A 24,633-nucleotide genomic window follows, 5' to 3' on the forward strand; every position below is an offset into this window, starting at 1 on the left:
TCAGTTCAATCCACGATCTCACCCACCCCTCAGTAAAGACTACCGTCCGCATGGTGGCTCAGCCATTTGTCTGGCACGGCCTCAAGGAGGTCGCAGCACTAGCCCGTAACTGCGTCCAATGCCAGACCTCCAAAGTCCACAGGCACATGCAGGCCCCTGTCCAACATTTCGACCCGGCACCGCGAAGGTTCCAACACATCTACGTAGATGTCGTGGGCTTCTTGGCAGTGTCCAGGGAGTCATGGTACCTATTCACCATAGTGGCCAGAGCTAACAGGTGGCCGGAAGCCATCCCGGTCCATGAACTTTTGGCAAAGATGTGCGCTAGAGCCCTGGTCAGCCAATGGATCACTTGTTTTGGCGTGCCGGCGCATATTACAAGTACCAGAGGTGCTCAATTTACCTCCGCCCTATGGTCGCAGCTGGCAAGGCTTTTAGGGGTAACACTGCAATACACCACGGCCTACCACCCGCAGTCTAACGGGTTGGTAGAGAGGTTCCATCGCCACTTAACGTCCGCCCTGATGGCCAGGCTTTCCAGCCCTGACTGGGTGGACGAGTTGCCCTGGGTCCTCCTCGGAATCAGAACGGCGCCCAAGGAGGACCTGCAAGTCTCATCAGCTGAAATGGTCTACAGCGCACCACTCTCCCTGCCAGGGGAATTCTTCGGCCCTCAAGCAGAGGGCAAGCACAGCGAATGTGAGTGGCTCGCCAAGCTCATAAACGCCTGGGCAACCTGACCTCACTGCCCCCGTTGCACCACAGCACCCAACCATCTCATTGGCCCAAAGAATTCGATGTGGCGCAATTTGTCTTTGTCAGAAGGGGACCATAGAGAGCACCGCTGCAGCAGCCTTATGAGGGGCCATACAAGGTTCTCCGGCGGTCGTTCAGAACTTTTACTTTGGACGTGGGGGGCAGGGAGGAATTGTTTACCGTGGACTACTTGAAAGCCACCCACCTAGACTTATCTCAACCGGTCCAGACAGCCCAAACAGTGGGGCCAGCCGCCTAAGCGACAGGAAGTTTAGCCGGTTCTGGGGGGGGGTTGTGTGGCGATGCATAGCCTAATGGAAAACTGGTTCCGCTTGTATCGCCATGTGGCGGGGCAGCCATTAGGATATGGCATCGTCAGGGGTTTCTTCTAGACTCCAGCATCCCATCCAGTGCGCGCCTTGGGCAGCGATTATGACATCACAATGCACCAGATGACTGAGCTCATGCTTCCCTTAAAGGGGCGCGGTGAATTTGAATAAAAGCAGTCGTTAACGACCATCGATGTAGTGGCTGTGATTTACTTCAACTCCTCAGAGCACCACAATCTTTCATTATTACAGGAAAAAAAAAATCGTCTAAAGCTAAACGCATTTTTGTATGTGGAGGCAATGTAATTATTATATACGATTCGGCACCAAGAAATTCTTGGTTGCTGGGAAAATCATGGAAACAGTTCTGGACAAGAAAGGTTTAATTCGGCAAGTGCGGGTTAAAACCATGTTAGGTTACTTAAATCAACGTATTACTAAAATCTGTCTTTTACAAGGAGCAGAAAGTTTTGATTTTTAATTTTATACTTACCATATTTACTTTTGTATCTGTAATAGTAATTATTATGTATTAGTAATTATTATGTATTAGTCATTAATGTCTATTATAATAATTAGGGGCCAGAATGTCGAGGTTAAAACCTTGTGTCTATGATTTAGGGTTGTTTTTGTATTTTTCCTTAAAGAATTAATTGTTTTTATAAAGTTACTATAGTTACTATGTCATAATATCCGAGCGGATGAGGAACTAATTTCTCAGTCTTGGAATGACCAGGGAAGAGATGTGAACCATCAATAAACTTTTATTTGAATTTATCATTATTATTCATCATCATTATTATTCATTATTAATCATTTATTATCATTTTAATTCATTTATATTTATTTCAAGTAGTATAATTATCATTTACAATATGCTGTAGCAGCCGAATAGCAGGCAGAGCGAGCGAACCGTCATCGGCAAGGTTCTGCAGGCCGCGGAACACAAACAAATAGGTGAATACTCACCTAACAGAGCGGTGCTGCAGGCAGGAGAACGGGACGTTGACCTGCTGAATATCCTGCTGGAAGGTACAGGACACTCAAGGATAAATTTAAACCTGCCAGTCCCATGAATCAAAAGCATTCCAAAAGTAATGTCCCGCATTGTCCCGTGGAGCCCAGGACATGTGGGGTGTAAAAGAACATTGTAAAACTTGAATAAAGTCAGTCTCAAGTTGACTAATCTGGCATGTATGTTTGTATTACTTTAGTAGTTCCACCGTAGTAGCCGCTACAATTGGTGACCCCGACTGCAAAATTCAGCTGAAATTTGAGTCTACAGTCATAATGGACACAGCTACAGCAGCAGCGGCAGCTGCTACCACGGCGGCAGTTAACGCAGTGGGACTTCACTTGCCTCCTTTCTGGGCCCATCAACCTCAGGTTTGGGTTATTCAGGCTGAAATCCAGTTTCATCTTCGGGACATAACGGCGGAGGACACAAAGTTCTGGCATGTCGTAAGTGCGTTGGACACTGCTACCACATCTCAAGTAAGTGAATTTATTGTCAATCCCTCGGCGGAAAATTAGTACGCCAGGTTCCGCCAGTTTCTCCTGGATACACTGAAATTGACAAGACATGAGCGTGGAATGTGGGTTTTGAAAATGGAAGGCCTGGGTGACAGGAATCCATCGGACCTAATGAATGAGATGCTTGCATTGGTGGATGATCATTCTCATTGCCTGCTCTTTGAAACTCTATTTCTATTAAAGCTCCCAGCTTGTGTCACCATACCCATCGCTAACATGGATTTCTGCCTTCCCCATAACAGGCTGACAGGCTCTACCATACTTCTACACGAGAGTCTACTCAAATACAGCTCGTTTTGGCAGCAGATACATCTCCCACGTCCTATGAGCCTCCTATATCTGCAGTTCAATCAAAGAAGGAGGAACGTGCTGACGTGTGTTGAGGATGGTGTTTTTACCATCGCCATTGGGGGGAAATGTGTCCAGCCATGTACCTATTACAGGAACATGGTGGGAAACTGATGACGCGGGTAAGCACAAGTTTCTTGTAGACCCAGGTGCTGAGGTCAGTTTAGTCCCGCCGACCTATTTTGAAAGAACACATAAACAACAACGCCTGGCTCTTCAAGCAGCAATAACTACCATTCCCAGCTTTGGCATGCAATGGATTACAATTGGAATAGGAGGGAACTACGTTCCATTGGAATTGCATCTGAGCTTCTGTTGCTCAACCCATTTTGGGTGCAAACCTTTTACAATCCCATGACTTACTGGTGGACGTGAAATGGAGGAAATTGGTTCATGCCACCACTTTTCAGACATACCCGCTGGCATGCAGCAATGGGAGAGTTTCCCATCTCGAGGTATATATGCTGCACAAGGATGCCTATGCTGCCCTGCTCAACAAATTTCCCCGTATTCTCACTCCTAATTTCAATGTCTCAAAAACAGCCCATGGTGTGTCTCATTACATAGACACTTCAGGCCCACCAATTCATGTCGGGGCTCGTCGTCTTCCACCTGATAAACTGTTTACGGCAATAGAGGAGTTGGGTAGCATTCAATGCTCCAACAGTCCTTGGGCATTACCATTACACATGGTACCCAAGAAGACAGGTGGATGAAGGCCCAGCAGCGATTACCTTAGGCTTAATAATGTTACTACACCAACAAGTACCAAATTCCTCATGTACAGGATTTCACTGCCCACCTACATCATTGCCGCATTTTTTTCCAAGGTTAATCTGGTCAAGTGATATCATCAGATACCCATCCATAAGGATGATATTCCTAAAACAGCAATTATTACCCCTTTTTGGGCTTTTTGAATTTCTTGGAATGCCATTTGGATTGAAAAATGCCACTCAAACCTTCCAGCAGCTGATGGACGCCTTAGATAGGATTTGGAGTTTGCATACATTTACTTGGATGACATCCTTGTAGCCAGTCAAACTGAGCGCTGCCTTTTCCAATGGCTAGAGGAATTTGGTCTTGCCAACAACCTGGCAAATGTCAATTTGGCAGATCCACCATTGACTTCCTAGGACACAAGATCACGGCCGACAGTATATTTCCCTTATCCAGCAAGGTAGACGTAGTTCGTGCTTTTTCCAAACCTATCACGGTTAAAGAACTGCAGAAAATTTTGGGCATGACACACTTTTATCACCAGTTTATTCCTGCAGCTGTGAACATTCTTCAACCACTGTTTCCAATAGCTTCCTCCAAGCGCAGGGACGTTACCTGGACATCAGAGGCAGAGGTTGCATTTACAACTGCCAAAGAAGCATTGGCCAAAGCAGCAATGCTAACCCTGAGGCTACCTTAGAGTTTAGCATTGACGCCTCGAGTGCGGCCATGGGTGCGGTTCTTGAACAGTATGTTAATGACCACTATCAACCCCTCGCTTTCTTCAGCCAACATTTATGGCCAACGGAAGTGAAATATAGTACGTTTGATCGGGAGTTGTTGGCACTTGTGATATATTTTGGAAGGTCGGCATTTCACTCTGTTTACAGATCATAAATCACTAATTTTTGCCTTCAGCAAAATAATGGATCCATGGTCGGCAAGACAGAGGCATCACTTATCATACATTTCAGAATTCATTACGGACGTGCGCCATGTTTCAGGAAAAGACAATCTCATCAGATATGCCGTCCAGACCTATTGTACATAAGATTCAGGGTGGAATCAATATTTCTGAATTGGCCAGTGCACAGGCCATAGACCCTGATGTTCAGGCATAGAGTACGGCCATTACTAACCTGGACATGCAGCGGGTGGCGCCGCGGCCGGTGGCACCGCGGCCGGTGGCGCCGCGGCCGGTGGCACTACAACAGGGCGGCCCAACCCTTCTTTGATTCCGGCATCATGGAGGTGTCACCTTTTTGACCAGATACAAGGCTGGTCTCATTCATTCATCAGAAGATCAGTCAAGCTCATGACAAATAAATACATATGGCATTGACAAAAAAAGACCGCCCAATGGGCACATACATGTACCTACTGCAAGACTGCCAAAACTCAGCGGTATGCAGGAGGTTTGAAAACGTGCATTTGGACCTGGTCGGACCATTGCCAGTATCTCAAAACATGAGATACATTCTAACAGTGGTGGACCATTTCATGCGTTGGCCAGAAGCCATCCAATTGCTATCCACTGACACCGAAACATTTGCTAGGACATTCATCGTCAATTGGATCGCAAGATTTGGTGTCCCAACGCATACAACTTCAGACCGCAGAGCACAATTCACCTCTGCATTACGGTCGGCCTTTGCGCGCTTTTGTGGCACACATCTGCACCACACCACGGCATACCATCCACAGCCCTCCGGCAACTGAAGTCCGCACTTAAGACCCGACTCACTGGTCTCAATTGGGTCAATGAGTTGCTGTGGGTTCTATTGGGAGTACGCACGGCCCCAAAGGAGGATTTTTTTGTCTGCATCATCTGCAGAGATAGTTTATGGTACGGTCCTTAGAGTTCCAGGGGACATTCATTGTGCAACCAACTCTGACCTGGACGTTCTTCAGCAGCTTCGACGTGGTATCACTGGTAGCAAACCTGTTCCTACAAACTTGCATGAAACCCCTAAACACGTGCCCCCACCACTCCTGAACGCTGATTTTGTTTTTGTACAGACAGGTCCCAGGAGCGCCGTTACAATGACCATATGAGGGACCTTTCCACATGATTAAGAGGGATGGGGATTGTGTTTACTTTGGACATTGGGGGGCATCCGCAGCTGTTTAGTGTAGACAGGCTCAATCCTGCTCATGTGGGTCCCACCTCACCCATTCAATGCCCCCAGCCCAGATGACATGGGAGTCCACCTAAGGCAAACACAACTGGTGTTTTAGTTTCCAGCAATGATTCTTGGGGGGTGGGGAGGTGGGGGGGGGGGGGTGATGTAACAGCCGAGTAGCGGACTGAGCGGTGTCACGAACTGTCGCCGCCATGGTTCTGCAGGCCGTAGAACAAAAACACTCACCTAACAAAGCTGGAGAACTGCGCGTTGTCCTGCTGAGTATCCTGTTGGAAGGCGCAGGACACTCACAAGGATCAATTTAAACCTGCCGGTCCCGTGGATCGAAAGCATTCCAATAGTAATATCCCGTCTTGTCCCGTGGAGCCCGGGACATGCGGGGTATAAAAGAGCATTGTAAAATCTGAATAAAGTCAGTCTTTAGTTGACTAATCTGGTGTGTGTTTTTATTACTTTAGTAGCTCTACCGTGGTAGCCGCTACAATGCTTTGTTTTACTCATAATTATGAAAAATGAAGCTATGAAAATGTTCATTCGTTTTTATCAATGGAAAATTTAAATTATTTACAGCTGCAATTAAGTTTGATTTATTTGGATGAATAAGATACAATTCGGAATATCAAGGCTTACTTCTAATGGAAGGTGACGTGTTTTGAGATTGGGAAATATTAAAAGCTGGGAAGTGTCACCAACACCATTGTCTCTTCAGCCAAGCACATGATCCAAATCTATAAACATGCCATTTTTCTCAAAATGACAGTGGCTTCAGTTGCCTCTCAAGCTGAGAGTATGGAGCTTGAATTTGGTCAGTTGGGGAGGTTCTTCCTACACATATGGTTCTTTAGGATACACAAAGTGTACTGAAGTTTAGTGAACTCCCAAGCAGGGTCAAAGGACCAGATGGTCAACTCGTCCTTTTATTACATTCAAATAAAACGGCAGCAGAGTTTTAAATGCTTTCAAGTTTATAGTGTATAAAAGATGTAAAGCAGAATAGGACTCAGTTGGAATAGTCAGTAAAGAAGCTGATAGTGTTCATTTCCACTTCCAACTCATCAGAACATGAAATTGTTTGTCTCCACATGCAGTCAAATCATACTTTTCATGTCTAGGCTGGGAAAAGTGGCAAATGGCATGTGTGCTACATAAACACAAAGCTATGAGCATCTACAAAGAGTCCAAATACCTCTCCTCGACATTAAACATTAGACCCACAATGAACATTCCAATGGTTACCAATTGAACTGGACCTGATATTACTGTATTAAGTGTGGCAGAGTGCAGAAACTACACTAAAGGTTGCATAAATTCCAGATTTTCACAAGAGTAAAGAATGAAAATTAAGTGACCAAGGGAATTTGATAACATTGAAATTCTTACATTAACTTAAAAACAATCCACTGGATGAACTCAATGGACCAAGCAGCATCAGTGGAAGAAAAAAAAGAATGTTCAATGTTTCAAGACAAAGTATTTTTCTCCTACTGATGCTGTTCAACCCACCAAGTTCTTCCAGTGGATTGAACTAAATGATGTTGAACAACACTTGAAAGCACAAAAAGTATCAGGCACACTGGATATGCCATCATCAAGGCCCATCTCAATGATGAACAACTTCGAGCAGCAAAATGGCAACAAATCACTGGCCAACCCTGAAAGGCCTAACCAACAAATTGCATCTGCAGCAAATCGCAAACCAATGATGGAAAAACCTATGTCATCTTGTGCTACTGCAGATGTACCTTTGCATGGACTGCGCCACAGCAAAAGTGACATCAGCACAATACTTGTAGAGAGGAAGTACTGCTTAAAACACCAAAACCACTATTCATCACACTGTTATAATCATACTACTTTGTCAAGCCCTCAAAAATTTTGTATGTTTAATGGTTGTTTGACAGCAATCATTTCAGCCCTCAAACATGATGACAGTGCCTCATATCCAAACACTTTTATATGAGATAAGAACAGAATTAGGCCCATCGAGCTGAGCTGCTCCTTCATTCGAATCATAGAAAATGAGGTCTTCATTTCACCTCCATTTTCCTGCCTTCTCCCCAAAATCTTTGACACCTTTTCTAAGCAAGAACCTATCAAACTCCACTTTAAATTTACCCAATAAATTGGCCTCCACAGCTGCCTGTAGCAATAAATTCCACAGATTCACCATCATGTTGCTGAATAAATTTCTATTCATCTCTGCTCTAAAGAGGGATCCTTTTATTCCAAGGCTGTGCATTTTGGTCCTACTCTCCTAGTACTGGAAACATTTAAACTTCAGCTGCTTCATCAAGGCACTCCTCTACCGTTTAAAAAAAAACTCAAATATTGCACAATATTAGATTTGCAAATCCACAGCAAATTATTAAGAGAGATAATATCCTCTTGAACAAGAAATCTGGTTTTAGATCAAACCATACCAAGACCAAGTACAAAAAGATCTGTTTACAGTGAATATATATACCCTCACAACATGTATTAAAAAAATGTTAGAGAATTGCCTCCAATATTTTGATGATGTAATAATAAGAGTTCTAGCCTCTGGGTATTAAATATTCCTGTACACAAATATAAAGAGGGTCATGTGACCCCTCCAGTGGGTTGGAAGACACCTCACCTGCCCAGCAAGGTTAAGCCCACCCACAAGTGAGCACATACCTTGCCTATTTTAGGCATACCTTAGCCACCGGTTCCCCCTGCCCCCCCCCGCAAAACAGCTGCTCTGTAAAATCCCACATGCAAGGAACTCCAGGTGGACAGTCATGAACAATACTGGAGAGACTATTGTAAGGTGAGCCCGTTAAAAGGTGGGGAGCTATAACTGGTGCATGCCTGTAGGACAGTTGTAATTTCTCATTTATTGTAACCTTGTAATATATTTGCAATCGATTGTGGTGCATGCCTGCCAGTTACCAAGGGGGTATAGTGAGTACAGTTTTATACTGTCTTTTTACACTATCTGTGGCTATTACAGATTGTAGCGTGTATCAGTTTTTAGTGCATCCACTGCATGAACGGTATGAGATCTGTTGTGTGCATGCAAGTGCGACTCTGTTGCGGCTTCCCCCACACATTAATAAAGATTCTTTCTTTGTAATTAAACGAATTTGAGACTCATTACTTCTCGGGCCCACCAAACTTGTTCTCACCATCACAACAAGGTGGTTTGGAAAGATAAGGAAGAGAAGAAAAGTGAGGAGCTGGGATCAAGGAAAATACTGCAAAGTTAAAATGTAATTCAACTTGTATTGGCCTTTAAGCAAATGGTTCCGGTACCAGGTAGTACATTTCAACATAGCAGAAAGGTAGCTCAACTGAAGCTATAGCAGCTTAGATGACCTAGTACAAAGCAAAACAGAAAAAGACACATAGCAGTCATCAGGTTGATAAAGGAAGTAGGAACCAAACAGATTATAAAAATTTCAAAAGAGGTTAAAAAAAAGAGTTCAAGAAAACACAAAAGGAGTATTCTATTAGCAAGCATACAGTAAGTGGGTCATAGAAAAAAATTGGGCTGAAGGAGGATCAAAAATAGGTATAATTTTTTTTAAAAGAGGTCTACTAGATCATGAGGGGCATAGATAGGAATTAGCACTTTCTTCCCAGGGTGACAATAGTAAGTACCTGAGGGCATCTGTTTCAGAAGTATAGAGGAAAGTTTAGGCAAGTTGTCAGATTTTTTTAAAAATATATAGAATGTGTGTGCCTGGAGTGTATTACCCAGGTGGTGCTGAAGGCTGGTACAATAGGGCCATTTAAAAAACATGGCTGTAAGAAAATAGAGAATAATGGATGCGAGGTCAGGAAGGATTAGATTTTTGTGGAGTAGGCACACCATCATGGGCCAAGGGCCTATACTATGCAATAATGTTCTAGGCTCTATAAAGGACATTAGTCATAGTTGGAATAATGGTACTTCATATTGGTCTTTAGCAAAGGAAAATATAATTGACACATTGCTTGGCTGAAAATCAATAAAAGAGGTCCAGAAAAGATAGCTAGTTGTATGTAAAATGCATGTTAAATGGTCTGGAGATGGGATGTGCCCAATATTGCTAATTAGGACAAAGTATTGCCCAAAATTTTCCTAACATCTGTAGAGTGGTGCTTAAACTGACAACTGCAAACATTCGGTAAAGAATACAAGGATAAATCAAGATATTACAGGCCAGTCAGTTTATCCTTGGTGGTGGAAAAATATAGAAACAATATTCAGGGATCATATTAATAATTGCTTGGATAAGAATGGATTGATTACAAGGTGCTCTAAACTAATTTTATAGCATTTGATAAGGGAACAAAGGACCAATACGCAAAATATAATTGATGTGGACTTTCAAAAGGATTTTGAGTTATTGCCACATAATCTGTGTCACCAGGGAGGCCGTGGCTGTTGAAGCATGGATAATAAAAACTGTATAAGCGGCAGGACACTGTAAAAGTAGGACACAGTGAACTGGAAGGAAGTGGACAGTAATTCTGGTCTTTATATTTATTAACCGCATAATGCAAGGCACAGTACCCAAATCTACAGGTGATGCAAATCGGAATTAGTTAATACTAGGAAGAATATTAACAGGCATCAAGCGGATGTAGCTGGTGAAATGACAGAAAAAAATTTAAACAAAATAATGTACTGTGTTACATTGCAGTAGGAAGACTAAAAAGGGGCAAGATGTGCTTTCGGACACAATTCTAAAAGTACAGAAATAGCAAGGCAGGATGTTTTATGTACATAATTTTCTAAAAGTGGCATGTTGAGAAAGCATAAAAGTTAAATGGGATGCTTGCTTTTGCAGACAGCTATAAACTACAAGAGCAAGGAAATGAGGAAAACCTTGATTAAGATGCAGGTAAATTACAATAATGATATTGTATAGTATGTAATTCTAGGCATCACATTTTAAGAAAGATATGAAGTTCTACAGAAGGTACAAAGTAGATTCTAACATGGTTTCAGGATGAGGGCTGTCCTCAGAACAGATGAGGATGTGATAATTGCACTTAAAATCATCAAGTGTACAACAAAAGAATTTGTTCATGCACAGAGCTTCAAATTTGGAATGCAGAGTTAAAGGGAAGGCAGGTGATGGTCAAAAAAACAAGTGCATTAGATAGAAAAGATTGCAACACCATGCTTCCTCTTCCTTTTAACCTACACCATTTGTCCACAAAGATCCAATTTTAAAGTGTCATAGTAAGTGTGTGGCACAACAAGCTTTCTTCAGAGTGGGTTCCAGACATCAGAAATATTACCCAGACAGACCACATTTTGCATGTTAACATGGCTTGCAACATCTGGATTATTCAAAGTTGATCAATAATATTGGTGTTCAGGCTTTAACACTGAATAAACCATCTATTGCTCACACAAAAGGTGAATGCAATTAAGTCTGTGCAGCTTGAAGGAAGCAATGAGCCCCATATATTCACACGTAAACTCAATAGAGGCCTTTTAGCCCATGACGTCCAAATTAAACTAAAACTTGCTGAAGCCAGATAACAGCTCTAAACACCTCCTCTTACTTGCCCCCTCAACAGGACCCCACCAAAGAACACGTCATTGTCTCACATATCTCCTCTAACCTCATCACTTCCTGTTATCTCCCTCCCATGGTTTCTTACCTCCATTTCCCAACTTCACACAGTCTGATTCTACCTCCTACACATGATTCACAAACCTAATTCTCCCAGTACACCCAGCGTTTCTGTGTGCTCCTGTCCCACCAAATAAAACTCAAATTGATTTTTCCCCCACCTGCTCCAAACAGTCCCTCGCCACCTACATCTGCCCACATACCCTCCATTCAACAATTTCCAATTTTCTGCACATCTGCCCGAGCAACCTCTGCACCTGGACATAACAAGGTCAAGATTCTTCAGTTCCTCACCTACTACCCCACCACCCTCAACATCCAACATATTACCCTCAGCAATTTCAGTCATATAGAACATGATCCCACCACAAACCTCTCAGTGACTCCTTGTCCACTCATCCCTCTGCACTAATCACCCCTTTGGCATCTCTCCCTGTGACCGCAAGAAGTGCTCGTGCCCACAACTCCTCCTTCACCAAACAGTTCTTCCAAGTGAAGCATCACTTCACCTGTGAATCTCCAGGGGTAATCTACTACATCTGGTGTTCCCATTGTGGCTCTCCCTACATTGGAGAGACTGAATGAAGACTGCAGAGATCATTTCGCTGAGCACCTGCACTCTGTCTGCAACATTAGTGAATATCTCCCAGTGCCCAACCATTTCAATTACGTGGAGTGCACCACTCCACTGCCAACAGATCTGCCTATCGCCTCATGCACTGCCAAACCCAAGCTATCCAAAAATTGGAGGAGCATTCTAAGCAGATGGCACTAACATCAAGTTCTCGGGTTCCCATTAAGCCACTACCATCTCCCTTTCTTCCCCATCACTCAGCTCGCCACCTCCATTCAAGGAGCTATGCCCTCTCCCTATCACCTCAGCTTCTTTCTCCTGCCCTCCCTTCCTTATCCACCCATGACCTCTTGCCCGTAACCCTGGGTTCTTCCTCCTTTCACCATTTTATTCAGGCACCTGGCTACTTTTTATTCATACCTTGATGAATGAATTCAGTCCAAATTTTTAGTCATATATCTTTATCTTTGCTACACAAAGAATGACTTGCTGATTTTCTCCAGCATTTTTATGCTTGCATGTGATACATATTTAAGAGTCTATCTAGAAGTCTCTTAAACACTACTATTGCATCTACCTCCACTCCTGTCAATTCTAGGAACCATTCTAGGCACTGTAAAATAAAATTGTCTTGCCCATCTTCTTTAAACAACTTTTTACCCACCCCCCCCCCCCCCCACCACCAACATCACCTTAAACAGATACTTTCTGATAGGTGACATTTTTATCCCAGGAGAACAGTCTACATTATCTATATCTTTCAATTGTATATGCCTATTAGGTATATACATAATATCCTCAGTTTCTAATACTCCAGAGTAAATAACCCAAATTGGTTCAACTTCTCACGATACCTCATTCTCTAATCCAGGCAGCATCCAACTAAATCTCTTCTGTACCCTTTCCAAACCCACCATATCCTTCTTGCAATGGGATGGCCACCCCATCCATCTACCTGTTTGGCCTCTTTAAAGGAGCCATGGATTTTTACCCCAGTATACTAAATATTGACCAAGTCCTACCTTTTTCACTTTTATTGCATCTTAAAGGTAACATGCAACACCTACAATGCAATGTGCATGCAAAACAGATATAACTGCATCATGGGAAAGCCTGCAATTCTTGAAAATCTGCAGACTTACTCCACCTGCTGATCTCCGATTAAAAAAAAGCATTAAACGCTTTGTTTGAAACAAGATTTTCAGTGACTTCATTTATGCAAGAGTAAGGCAAAATAAGACTGCAAATTTTTCATAGCCATAAGCTGTTGACACTCCACTTTACAATTTAAGATAGTTATAAAAGTAGGAACTTTGTGAGGATATCCTTACTTACTGCAAGTGTGCATCTTCTATATAGATCAGATCAAAGAAATGATCCAAGTACACTTTTTTTTTTAATGACCACTTCTAAGTAGCTCTCTCCTCCTTCACCTTTACCAAACAGCTTTCACTGTTTACCATTTCCACTGCATATTCTGCCCATCACATTGTAATTCAAGTGTAATGCCCAGAAATGAGTGCAAAGGTCTGGATTCTACAGTGGCCTCAAAGAAAATCTTTCAGCAACCATCACTTACTCCAAAGTGGGAAAGCTGGCTTTAAAACAAGTTACATGCGGGTCAAAATTCATTTTCTGTGCAAAAGCCCTCACCAATTTGGCATCTGGTATAACTTGAACAAGAAATATTAGCACAATGCTGTTCCAGTGACAGTAACCGGAGTTCAAACTGGTGCTGTCTGTAAGGAGCTTGTATGTTCTCCCCATGACATGTGTGGATTTTCTGCAGGTGCTCTGGTTCCCTTCCACCCACCAGCATCACTAAGGGGGTGCTGGGGGATGTGGATAGCACTGGGTGACACCAAAATGATTGTCTTTAAAATTTTTGTGCCGTGTTTCAGCACAAAAATTTTTTAAATAAAAATATCCCTGTAGTTAGTTATAACAAAAAAATTTAATCAGCCCAGCTGACATGTATCAATATACCTACAAGGCTAAACTCTATGCTGATTTACTTTTTGAACTTTCCAATGCGCTCTGGTCAGAGCTGTCATTATTACGCAATTACAATGCTTCAAACCTGATGGTTTTGTCTGCACGCGCATGTGCTGTTGTTTTCATTGCTGCTGGTATTTTTATAGTCACTGTTTTTGTCAAATTTTCTGGTGTTTTAGCTAAAATATTGTGGTAATTAGTATTTGTGAACCTATATCACTAACTTTTTTGAGAATGAAGTAGTATCATGTAATTTAAAGGTGTAATTTATATTTTGCGAGTTGTTTATCTCACTACTATTGCCATTACATTCAGAGATGTATGGGAATTATGATTTACAAGTAACATTAGTAAAAACATTACTAAGGATTCTGTATGGACTGGTACAGGAGAGACTCATGGGGGTGGGGGGGTTGATAGCATGAGTTACTGCATTGGGTGATACCAACCCTAGTGACGCCACTGCTTCCACCCTTCAGAAATCCATGGGGGTTGTAGGTGAATTGGTGAATTTGGGCAGCACGAGCTCATGAGGTGGGAGATATGTTACCATGCTGCATCTCTTAAAAAATGTCTGTGCATTATTACTCTCCTTAGAATCAATTCAGCAACTGTTCAGTGACAAACCAGCAGAGTCAAATTTTTTGACCAGTGCTTATTGAACATCTAATCTCTATTTTCGTTCTGGTTTTTGAGGAGACAGTCAATTTAGCATTATTATTGTTGCATAAATGTTTTGCATACAGACAGTAGAGTTCCAAGCACAATATGCAAAACAAAACTAAAGAAAAAAGTTAAATAAAAACTGGGAATGCAAGCCAGTTATCATGCACTCAGTCAAGATTTGCATTGGAAATGGTGGCACATGAGCAAGAACTGCCCCTAATCAAAAGAACCAGGTGAAATCTGTCCATCAACTCTCACATCTGCTCCAATTTCTTGATTTTGCCTCAATATCTCCAATCACTTGTCTCTCTCACTTCATCACTCTCATTTTTTTTTCAAAATCTCATTTCTCTTCAACCTCCACATTGTTGTGGCATCAAAATGTAACTGCTAACTTTTTATGTCCTTAAGGGGTTATGTTCAAGCAGTAATGGGGCAATTAGAAAGCACACCAACTTCTTCAAAGAGCCAGGAAGTGAACGTTCAAAAAGAGTTATGGGATTAGGGTTCAAAAGCATACGCAATGACCATCAGGCTGGATTGTTTTGCAGAAAACATCATGGCAATCAATACCAAGAGGCAGGATAAAATTAAAAATGACTAAAAAAAAAAACAATATTTAAAAAATTATTTGCAATGCACAACTCATTCCATCTAAGATTCGTAGTTGTACAGCACAGAACAGTTAGCACATCGCTGTTACAGTCCCAGCAACCGGCATTCAAATCCTTGTTTGCAAGGAGTTTGTACATTCTCCAAGTGTCTGTGTGGACTTCCTTTAGGTGCTGCAGTTTCCTCCCACCATTCAAAATGTACTGCGGCTGTAGGTTATTTGGGTGTTCTTGGGCAGCACAGGTTCATGGGCCGAAATTTAAAACAAGCCTTTGAACCTACAGCATCTATACTAACCATCATGCCTACTGAAATTAATCATATTGCCTGCAATAATTCTGTATGTCTCTCTGCCTTGTTCATTTAAGTAGCCCTGTAACTGCAGGAAGAGCTACTCCTGCTCCTACACTTCCTCCCTCATCACTATTCTGGGCCCCAAACAATCCTTCCAAATGAATCTGTAGGGGTCATCCACTGCATCTGGTGCCCCCCTCTACATCGGTAAAACTGGTCACAGGCTGGGACATCACTTCATTGAGCATCTCAACTCTGTCCGCAGCAACATTAGAGATCTCCCAGCGGCAACCCATTTCAATTCCCTGTCCAATTCCAAATTCGGTGTGTCTGTCTATGGTCTCATGCATTGCAGGAATGGGATGACCTGCAGATTGGAGGAACAATTCCTCATGTCCCATCTGGGTGCCATCCAATCCGAAGACATGGACCTCCAGTTTCCTTTACCCACCATCACACCCAACACCAAGTATCTACATTTCTCCTTTCCTCTAGCTGCCTCTCTCCCTTTCCTTTTCCCTGTCGCCTTTCCTCCAGACCTGAATTCACAGAACCACCCCCTCCCCATATCAATTCTCACCTTCCCTCTCCTGTCCTATCCATATCCAATAATCACCTTTTGTCTGTTGGTCTGTATTCCTCCCCCTACCTTTTCTTTCCTTCTCCCCAGCACCTGCATGATTTTTACTCACACCTCGAAGTGCTCAGGTCCTTCTTTACCTCCAATGGATGCTGCAAGACCTGCTGAGTTCCTCTAGCATTTCTGTGCTTTCTCATTCAAGTACCTGTCAAAATGCCTTTTAAATATTGATACTGTTCCTGGCTAGACCACCTCGTCTAGCAGATACCTACTACTATTGGTGTAAAAAAAATTAATACTCAGATTTCCTTTAAACCTCCTTGCCCTCATCTTAAACTTTGTCCTTCTACTTTTAAACACCTTTACCATAGAAAATGGACTCTGGCCATCTGCCCTATCGATGCCTCTCATAATTTAAATTGCAATTTTAACTCCGCTTTTTTTTTTAAATGTGCAAAAATTCCAAAGTGAGTAACAGGATGAACACAAAAACCAATTATTTCAAAGTTAATTCATCATTACCCAAACAGTATCTATGGCATTAGATGGGTTGCTGCAATTGCAAATACTAGAAGTTCAGCCCTGCTGTGCCTCAATAACCTGAGTGGCAGTACACAACTGCCAACACTCGCTGCTGGTGGCCAACAAAGTAAATAGCACAATATTGCCTGCAGGGATTTCAAATCAGTTGGAAGGAGGAAAGAAGATTCCATTTGAATTCATCTCCTGTCTGAGCAGCAACATGGATGCATACCAATTTGCCTATCGCAGCAACAGGTGGATAGCAGATGCCAACTCACTGGCTCTACACAAAACCCTGGAGATAGCATTCAATATAATTATCCCTTCAAAACTGATCAGCAATTTCTAAGACCTGTGCCCCAACACCCCACTGTGTAATTGGATCATGGATTTTGAACTATAGAATACTACAGCACAGGAAACAGGCCATTCAGCCCTTCTAGTCTGTACAGAAACATCATTCCACTAGTCCCACTGACCTGCACCCATTCCATAACCCTCCAGACCTCTCCCATCCATGTATCTATCCAATTTATTCTTAAAACTTAAGAGTGAGCCCACATTTACATCAGGTGGCAGCTCCTTCCAAACTCCCACCACACTCTGAGTGAAGAAGATCCCCTCTCCTTTCACCCTAAAGCCATGTTCTCTTGTATTTATCTCTCCCAATCTAAGTGGAAATAGCCCACTCGCATTTACTGCCTATTTCCTTCATAATTTTGTAAACCTCTATCAAATCTTCCCTCATTCTTCCACACTCCAAGGAATAAAATCCCAACTTGTTTAATCTTTCCCTGTAACTCAACTCTTGAAGACCCAGAAACATCCTTATAAATCTTCTCTGAACTCTTTCAATCTTACTGATATCGTTCCTGTAGTTTGACGACCAGAATTGCACACAATACTCAAAATTTGGCCTCATCAATATCTTATACCTCACCAAAATAACCCAACTCCTGTACTCAATACTTTGATTTATGAAGGCCAAGTTGCCAAAAGCTTTCTTTACAACCCTGTCTACCTGTGACGCCACTTTTTGGGAATTATGTATCTGTATTCCCAAATCCCTTTGTTCCTCCACACTTCTTTGTGCCCTATCATTTACTTTGTATGCCCGACCTTGGTTCGTCCTTGCAAAATGCAACACCTCACACCCCATTAAATTCCATCTGTCATTTTCTGCCCCATTTTTATACTTGGTCCAGATCTCTCTGCAAGTTTTGAAAGCCTTCCTCACCCTCCAGAACACCTCCAATCTTGGTGTCATCGGCAAACTTGTTGATCCAATTTACCACATTGTCATCCAGATCATTGATATAAACAACAATGATCCCAGCACCGATCCCTGAGGCACACCACAGGCCTCCAGTCTGAGAAGCAATCATTCACTATCACTCGATGTCTTCTCCCATTCAGTTTACCTAGTGTCTGAACTACTTCCCATGTGGGACCTTATCAAAGGCCTTACTAAAGTCAATGTAGACATCATCCACAGCCTTTCCTTCATCTATTTTCTTGATAACCTCCTCAAAAAAACAGATTCGTTAAACACTACCTACCACACACAAAGCCATGCTGACTATCCTTAATCAGTCCTTGGCTGTCCAAATACTTGTATATCCAATCTCTCAGAATAACCTCCAATATTGAACCACTATTGAGGTCAGGCTCACCAACCTGTAATTAACCGGTTTACTTTTGGAGCTTTTTTAAACGATGGAACAATATGAGCTACTCTTCATACCGCCAGCACCTCATCTGGACGTGGTTGGGGGGCTAAGGATATTTTAAATTTTTCTGCCAGAGCCCCTGAAATTTCTACACTAGTCTCCCTCAAGGTCTGAAGAAATATCATGTCATGCCCAGGGGATTTATCTACCTTCATTCATTGTCAGGCAGCAAGCACCTCCTCCTCTTTAAACTCTATTTGTTCCATGCCACTGCTGCTTGCTTCCCTTCCTTATACACTATGACAGTTTCCTGAGTAAACAGTGATGCAAAAAAAACTGTTCAAGATCTCCCCCATCTCGCTAGGCTCCACACATAGACAATCACTCTGATCTTCTAGGGGACCAATGTTGTCCCTTACCATCATTTTACTCTCAACATACTTGTAGAAATCCTTCGGGTTTACCGTCACATTATCTGCCAAATCAACCTCTAGTCTTCTTTTTGCCTTCCTGATTTCATTCTTAAGTATTTTCTTACACTTTCCATACTCTTCTAGTACCTAATTTGCTTCTTGTTGTCCATACCTGCTGTATACCTTTCTCTTCCTCTTTACCAGATTGCTAATATTCCTTGAAAAACAAGGTTCCTTATGCCTGTTAACTTTGCCTTTAATCCTGACAGGAACATGCAAATTCGGCACTCTCAAAATTTCACTTTTGAATACCTTTCACTTACTGAACACATCCTTGCCAGAAAACAACTTATCCCAATCCAACTTACTAGATCCTTTCTCATATCCACAAAATTAGCCTTTCTCCAATCTAGAATCTCAATTCAAGGACCAGACCTATCCTTATCTACAATTAACTTTAAACAATGACATTATGGTCACTGGACCCAAAATGTTCATCTACACATACTTCTGTCACCTGACCTGTCTGGTTCCCTAAAAGGAGATCAAGTATTGCATTCTCTCTAGTTGGTATCTCTATATATTGATTTATAAAACTTTCCTGAATACATTTGACAAACTCCAAGCCATCCAGCCCTTTTACAGTATGGGAATCCCAGTCATGTGGAAAATTAAAATTTCCTACTATCACAACTTTCTGTTTCTTACATCGGTCTGCTATCTCTCTAAAGATTTGCACCTCCAATTCTCTATGCCTTTTGGGGAGTCTATATCAGGTCAGCACCAATGGGGGAATTCGCAGGCATTCCCCCCCCATATGAAGTATTGTGACCACCCCCACCTGCAGCACTTGTGCCACTAGCGTCTCCCCTGCTCACCGCAAGAAGCATCACCCTCATCCTCCAATGAGTGTCTCGCTGCAACCTTTGAAATTCAAACACTGAGTGCCAACAACTGCCCCCACATGTCAGCTAATTTACAACTGAGCACTCGGATGTCTTTCCGGCTGTAGTCTGATCGTTGGGCTTTGAACAAACCATCCAGTGGGAAAGGGCCCAGGCTGTTGGAGAGACAGTGATGGTGCTGACAACATAGACAGTGTCAGTAGCGTAATACTCACACAGCCAGGGTTGTTGGTACTACAGGGACTGTGCCGACAGGACATGTGGTCTTACTCGCAGATTTTTGTCCCAACAACTGAGTCTTTCCCCTGCAGTGGATCAAGAAGTCATGATGAGGTAACGTGATACTAAGGTGAAAAAATGTGCCGAGAGAGCTCCCAAATAAAGACTGTTAAAAAGAGGAGGGGAAAGAGAAGAAGAAAAAAAAAACCCTTAAAAAGGATTCAAACTCACCTCCACAAAAAAGAATGGGCAAGAAGAATAAGAAACAGGCTGTGGAAGTGCAGGACCCCCTGGAGAGAGATGAAAAGTCGAGTGAAAATTCACTCAATGCTGGTGACCCGCAGGCTCCCATGTCGTTAGCGGAGCCTAGCGTTGAATACTCGGGCATGTCTGAGAAAGATACAATGGTGGTGGTTCTGTCATTGGTGGTGGTTCTGTCATTGGTGGGTCAGATTAGAGGATTGGAGCAACAACATGATGCCAGGCTGAAAGATGTATCTGATCAGCCTGAAACGTTCAATTGGGGATCTGACTAATCGGGTCAGGCCCTGGAAGACAAAATGGTGGAAGTCCAGGATAGACAAGAAAAGTTGGAGACTTCAACTGATGCATGGACCGTCGAAAAGAAACAATTAATGGATAAGCTGGAGTATCTGGAGAATGATAATAGTCAGAATAATATTAGAATATTTGGCCTGAAGGGAAGGGAGGAGGGGAAAAGCCCTACAGAGTTTTATTGAACAGTGGATCCCCCAAGTGTTGGGAGGGGATCAATTTAAGCCTCTTCTTCCCCCCCCCCCAGTTGAAGAGAGGGTCCATGAGATATTCGGACCCTGTCCCACAATGAACCATCACCCAAGGCCAATTCTGATTTGATTTATTAATAGCCAGGATTGAGAGGCAGAGCTCAGGGCAGCAATGGCACTAGCAAGAGAGACAGGTGGACCAGTGGAATTTCTGGGGGAAGGGGGGGAAATATTGATGCTCTTCCCTGATCTGAGCCCAACACTGCTTAAACAACGAAAAGAATTCAACCAGGTTAAGAAAATAGATTAAAAAATAGACTATGCGATGCTATTCCCAGCCACCCTGAGAAACAAATTACTGGGAGAGGAGAAAAAACATAGAGCCATGGGAGGCCATGACATGAGCAAGGGAACTGCCAGAAGAGGTATAAAATCTGCAAGAGTTCAGACTTGAACTGAACCACTGAAAATAATTATGAATGAAACACTTGAGGAGTCACCAAATAAAAAGGAGGATGTTACTTATTTCACAATGCCGATCTATGGAAGCTAATAAGATTATTCATATGGTGGTTGTACATAGGTGTTGGGGTTTTGATAGTTTTATAATGATTGGAGGGTTATACCTTTTCCCTTGTATAAATGGAAAGGACAATGGGAGCTCGAAGTGGAAGAGGCCATGCAAGGCTGTGAAGCAGACTGGGTGTGGAAAACAATGGCTTACAGGAGACCCAAAATAGGAAGGAAGATGGCACAGGAGGAGAAGCTCCAAATTGGAGGACAAGAATGCTTTGAATGTTTTGTTTGTTGATTATAACATATGTTTTTTTTTAAAAACAGCTTATTGTATTCTTTATAGGTTTGTTTAAACAGAGGCTGGGAGGATTTTCTTCTTTTAGTTGGTATGGGCATCAGTGTGGAGAGATCATGGAAGGTGAGAGGGGAACTATACAAGATAAATCAGCAGAGATGCTGTGGAGGCAAAAATATAAGATACTGAAACAAATGAATAAGACTATTAAATTTATTAGTTTTAATGTAAATGGCTTAAACAGCCCCATAAAGAGGAAAAGAGTCGGCTCACCTGACTAAAATGAACAGATATAGTGTTTTTACAAGAGACTAATTTAACAAAAAGGAGCACAATAAACTTGAGAGGGATTGGGTAGGGCAGATTTTCTCTTCCTCCTTCCACTCTAAGGCCTGGGGTGGGGGGTAGGAATTCTAATACTCAAGAATGCTCCAGCGACGGTGACTCGTGTGGCAACTGACCCGACTGGGAGATTTGTAATGGTACATTGCCAAATATATTCAGATCCATGGACACTGATGAATTTCTATGTACCAAATATCAATGATGTAAAGTTTATGCAAAATGCCTTCTTAAAAGCCACAGAAGGAAAACAAAATAAAATACTTGAAGGAGATTTAAATTTAAGCTTGAACCCTGTTCTAGATAAGACAACAATAAAGGTGACAAGGTCCAGGGCAGCAAAAAAACACCTTGACCTTTATGAAGGACTTAAATTTGTTAGATGCATGGAGACGGCAGAACCCGCAGGCTAGAGGCTACTCCTTTTATTTGAAGCCCCATGACTCTCATACCAGAATTGATTACTTTTTGTTGCCAGCTCATATGGAAGGCAGAGTGCTCAAGTTGGAATATCTGGCAAGGCTCTTGTCAGATCACTCATTGCTGACCCTACTGGTAGCAACACCTGGAGAACAGGCAAATGTTTATAGATGGCGTTTAATGCTACTTGCAGCGGCTCCAAGACTTCTGTTCCTTTACAAGGGGCCAAATAGATTTGTTTTGTGAAACAAATTGCCCCTCAACTAACAATAGTTTTTTTTTAAATAAACCGGGATATGCTTAAGGCATATCTAACGGGGCAAATAATTTCATGTACTAAGAGTATAAAAATCTGGGTGAGATAGAGACACTGGACCAGGAAATCAGAAAATTGGAAAAAAACATCAAAATTCAAGACTGAAATAAAATATCAGGAGTTGGAGAATAAAAACTTAAATACAATACTCTGCAAAGGTACAGAGTTGAAAAAATGATCTTGCGGTCTAAGCAAAAATACTGCAATTTAGGTGAAAATATGCATAAAGTTTTGGCTTGGCAATTAAAGGCAGCAGAAAACTCTAGGATGATCAACGCAATTCAGTCAGGTCCAGACTTGATATCATATAACCCAAAAGAAATTAATGATACATTTAACTTTTTTTTTAAATGAGGATTTGTATAAAAGCAGAGGCACCAAGGAACTCCGATAAAGTTGGAACTCTGAGATTGAATTACCAGAGTTGGTTCAAGAGGACCAGACAGAATTAAATGTCCCCTCCTCAGTGAGGAAATAGAACAGGCCTTGGGGTTATTACAAACAAACGAGTCTCCGGGAGGGGATGGCTTTCCCCCTGAGATCCACAAGGGGATTAAAGACTTATTAGTGCCCTTAATAACAGACGTAGTGAACCAGGCAGCAGAGATACAGACTCTTACGGAATACTTTTCAACAACTATTATTACGGTGATATCAAAGAAGAACAGTGACCATTGAAACCACCTTCATACAGACCCATCTCACTGCTAAACACAGATTATAAAATAATAGCCAAGGCACTGGCCAACAGGCTGGGTCAGTACCTCCCCAAATTGATAAATTCTCATCAAGTGCACTTCATTAGAAAGAGGCACTCTGCTAACAACCTGAGTAGACTGTTTAATATTATACATTTAGCACAGTCAAAACAAGACCGGAGTATAATAGTCTTGCTAGATGCTGAGAAGGCCTTTGATCAGCTAGAGTGTCCATTTCTGCTTAAAGTCTTGGAAAAATTCAGTCTGGGACAAACATTTATTGGATAAGAATGCTTTATGACAAATTTCAGGCAAAAATTATTACAAGTGAACAAATTTCATCAACATTTCCCTTTAGTACGTCCAGCAGGCAGGATTGTTCACCCTAGCAATTGAACCCACTGGCAGAGGCCATTAGAAAAGATCCAGAGATAAAGGAATCCAGAGTGGGCCAACTAGAGCATAAAATAAATCTAATGGAAGATGATATGTTGCTGGGTTGTCGGATACAGCCAAATCTCTGTCAAGACTATGGACCACACAGAGGGGCATGGCAAGATGGCATAGAGGGCAGACGTGCGATCCCGCCCCTCCTCAGCCAATTTTTTTAAGCACCCGCCTTTTCTGTTTATCAAAGTCATTAAAAGTTGTATCTTTATTTTTGGGAACATTAGTGGGTCATAATGGCGACTAATGTTAAAAAAACAAAAGCTCAATTACAGAAGAAATTACCTTTTAAAAGTGCTGAAGAATAGAGGCCTACCTGTCCAGCTGAAACCACGGAATTGTAGTTTGGAACCTCCAAGGCACAGAGAACTCCTACCAGGTTGAGTATTACACCAGCGCCGACCTTGTCTCCACAAGATGGCGCTGGCATGACAACAAGCTCGGCCGGAGTTGATTTGCGCGTTCGCGATGTCGGATGCTCAGGCGACCCGGCTGAGAGAAGCACCCTTGAGCCCGGGCTGCCGTTGGGTGAGCCGGGGACGTGCAGATTGGCGTCAGACGCTGCCTCTGCACAGTCACTGGCCTTGCCAGGAATCCGCGGTGCTTCAAGGGTCCGTGAGTTACTGGACCATGTGTGGGCCATTGGTGTGCAGACCCGCAGCCGCACCGGGAAGGGCCCAACAACATTGGAAGAAGAGGAAGACTTACCTTTAACGAACAGTTCACAGGAACAATTGGAGGTGGAGTCTAGAGAAGGTAGGCCTCAAAATGTGGAACTGGAATCTGGAATGGAGTCTGTTTGTATAGTCTTGGAAGGGATTGTCTATCATATGGACAATATGTCTAAACAAATGACTCAAGGATTTTTGGATGTGACAACTAAAATATCTAATATGTCTGAAGATATATCTAATATGTCTGAAGAGGGCTGTCAGTAAATGTATTAAATCAGTCGATACAGTGCAAGAAATTTTTT

At 42.4% G+C, this 24,633-nt stretch overlaps 1 protein-coding gene across 6 annotated transcripts in view; it reads right to left on the reverse strand.

Moving 5' to 3' along the window:
- Positions 1-24,633, reverse strand: part of spag6 (sperm associated antigen 6) — a 184,794-nt gene that overhangs the window by 118,121 nt on the left and 42,040 nt on the right. Inside the window, exon 1 of one of the 6 annotated variants that reach the window (XM_069914634.1) lies at positions 19,874-19,894. The exons of the other annotated variants lie outside the window; for them this stretch is intronic. The gene's annotated coding sequence lies outside the window, so the exon portion shown is untranslated. Of the gene's footprint in view, positions 1-19,873; positions 19,895-24,633 lie in introns of those variants that run through there. 6 annotated transcript variants of the gene reach the window in all.

This window comes from Narcine bancroftii, chromosome 1 (assembly GCF_036971445.1).
Source record: "Narcine bancroftii isolate sNarBan1 chromosome 1, sNarBan1.hap1, whole genome shotgun sequence".
Classification (NCBI taxonomy): domain Eukaryota; kingdom Metazoa; phylum Chordata; class Chondrichthyes; order Torpediniformes; family Narcinidae; genus Narcine; species Narcine bancroftii.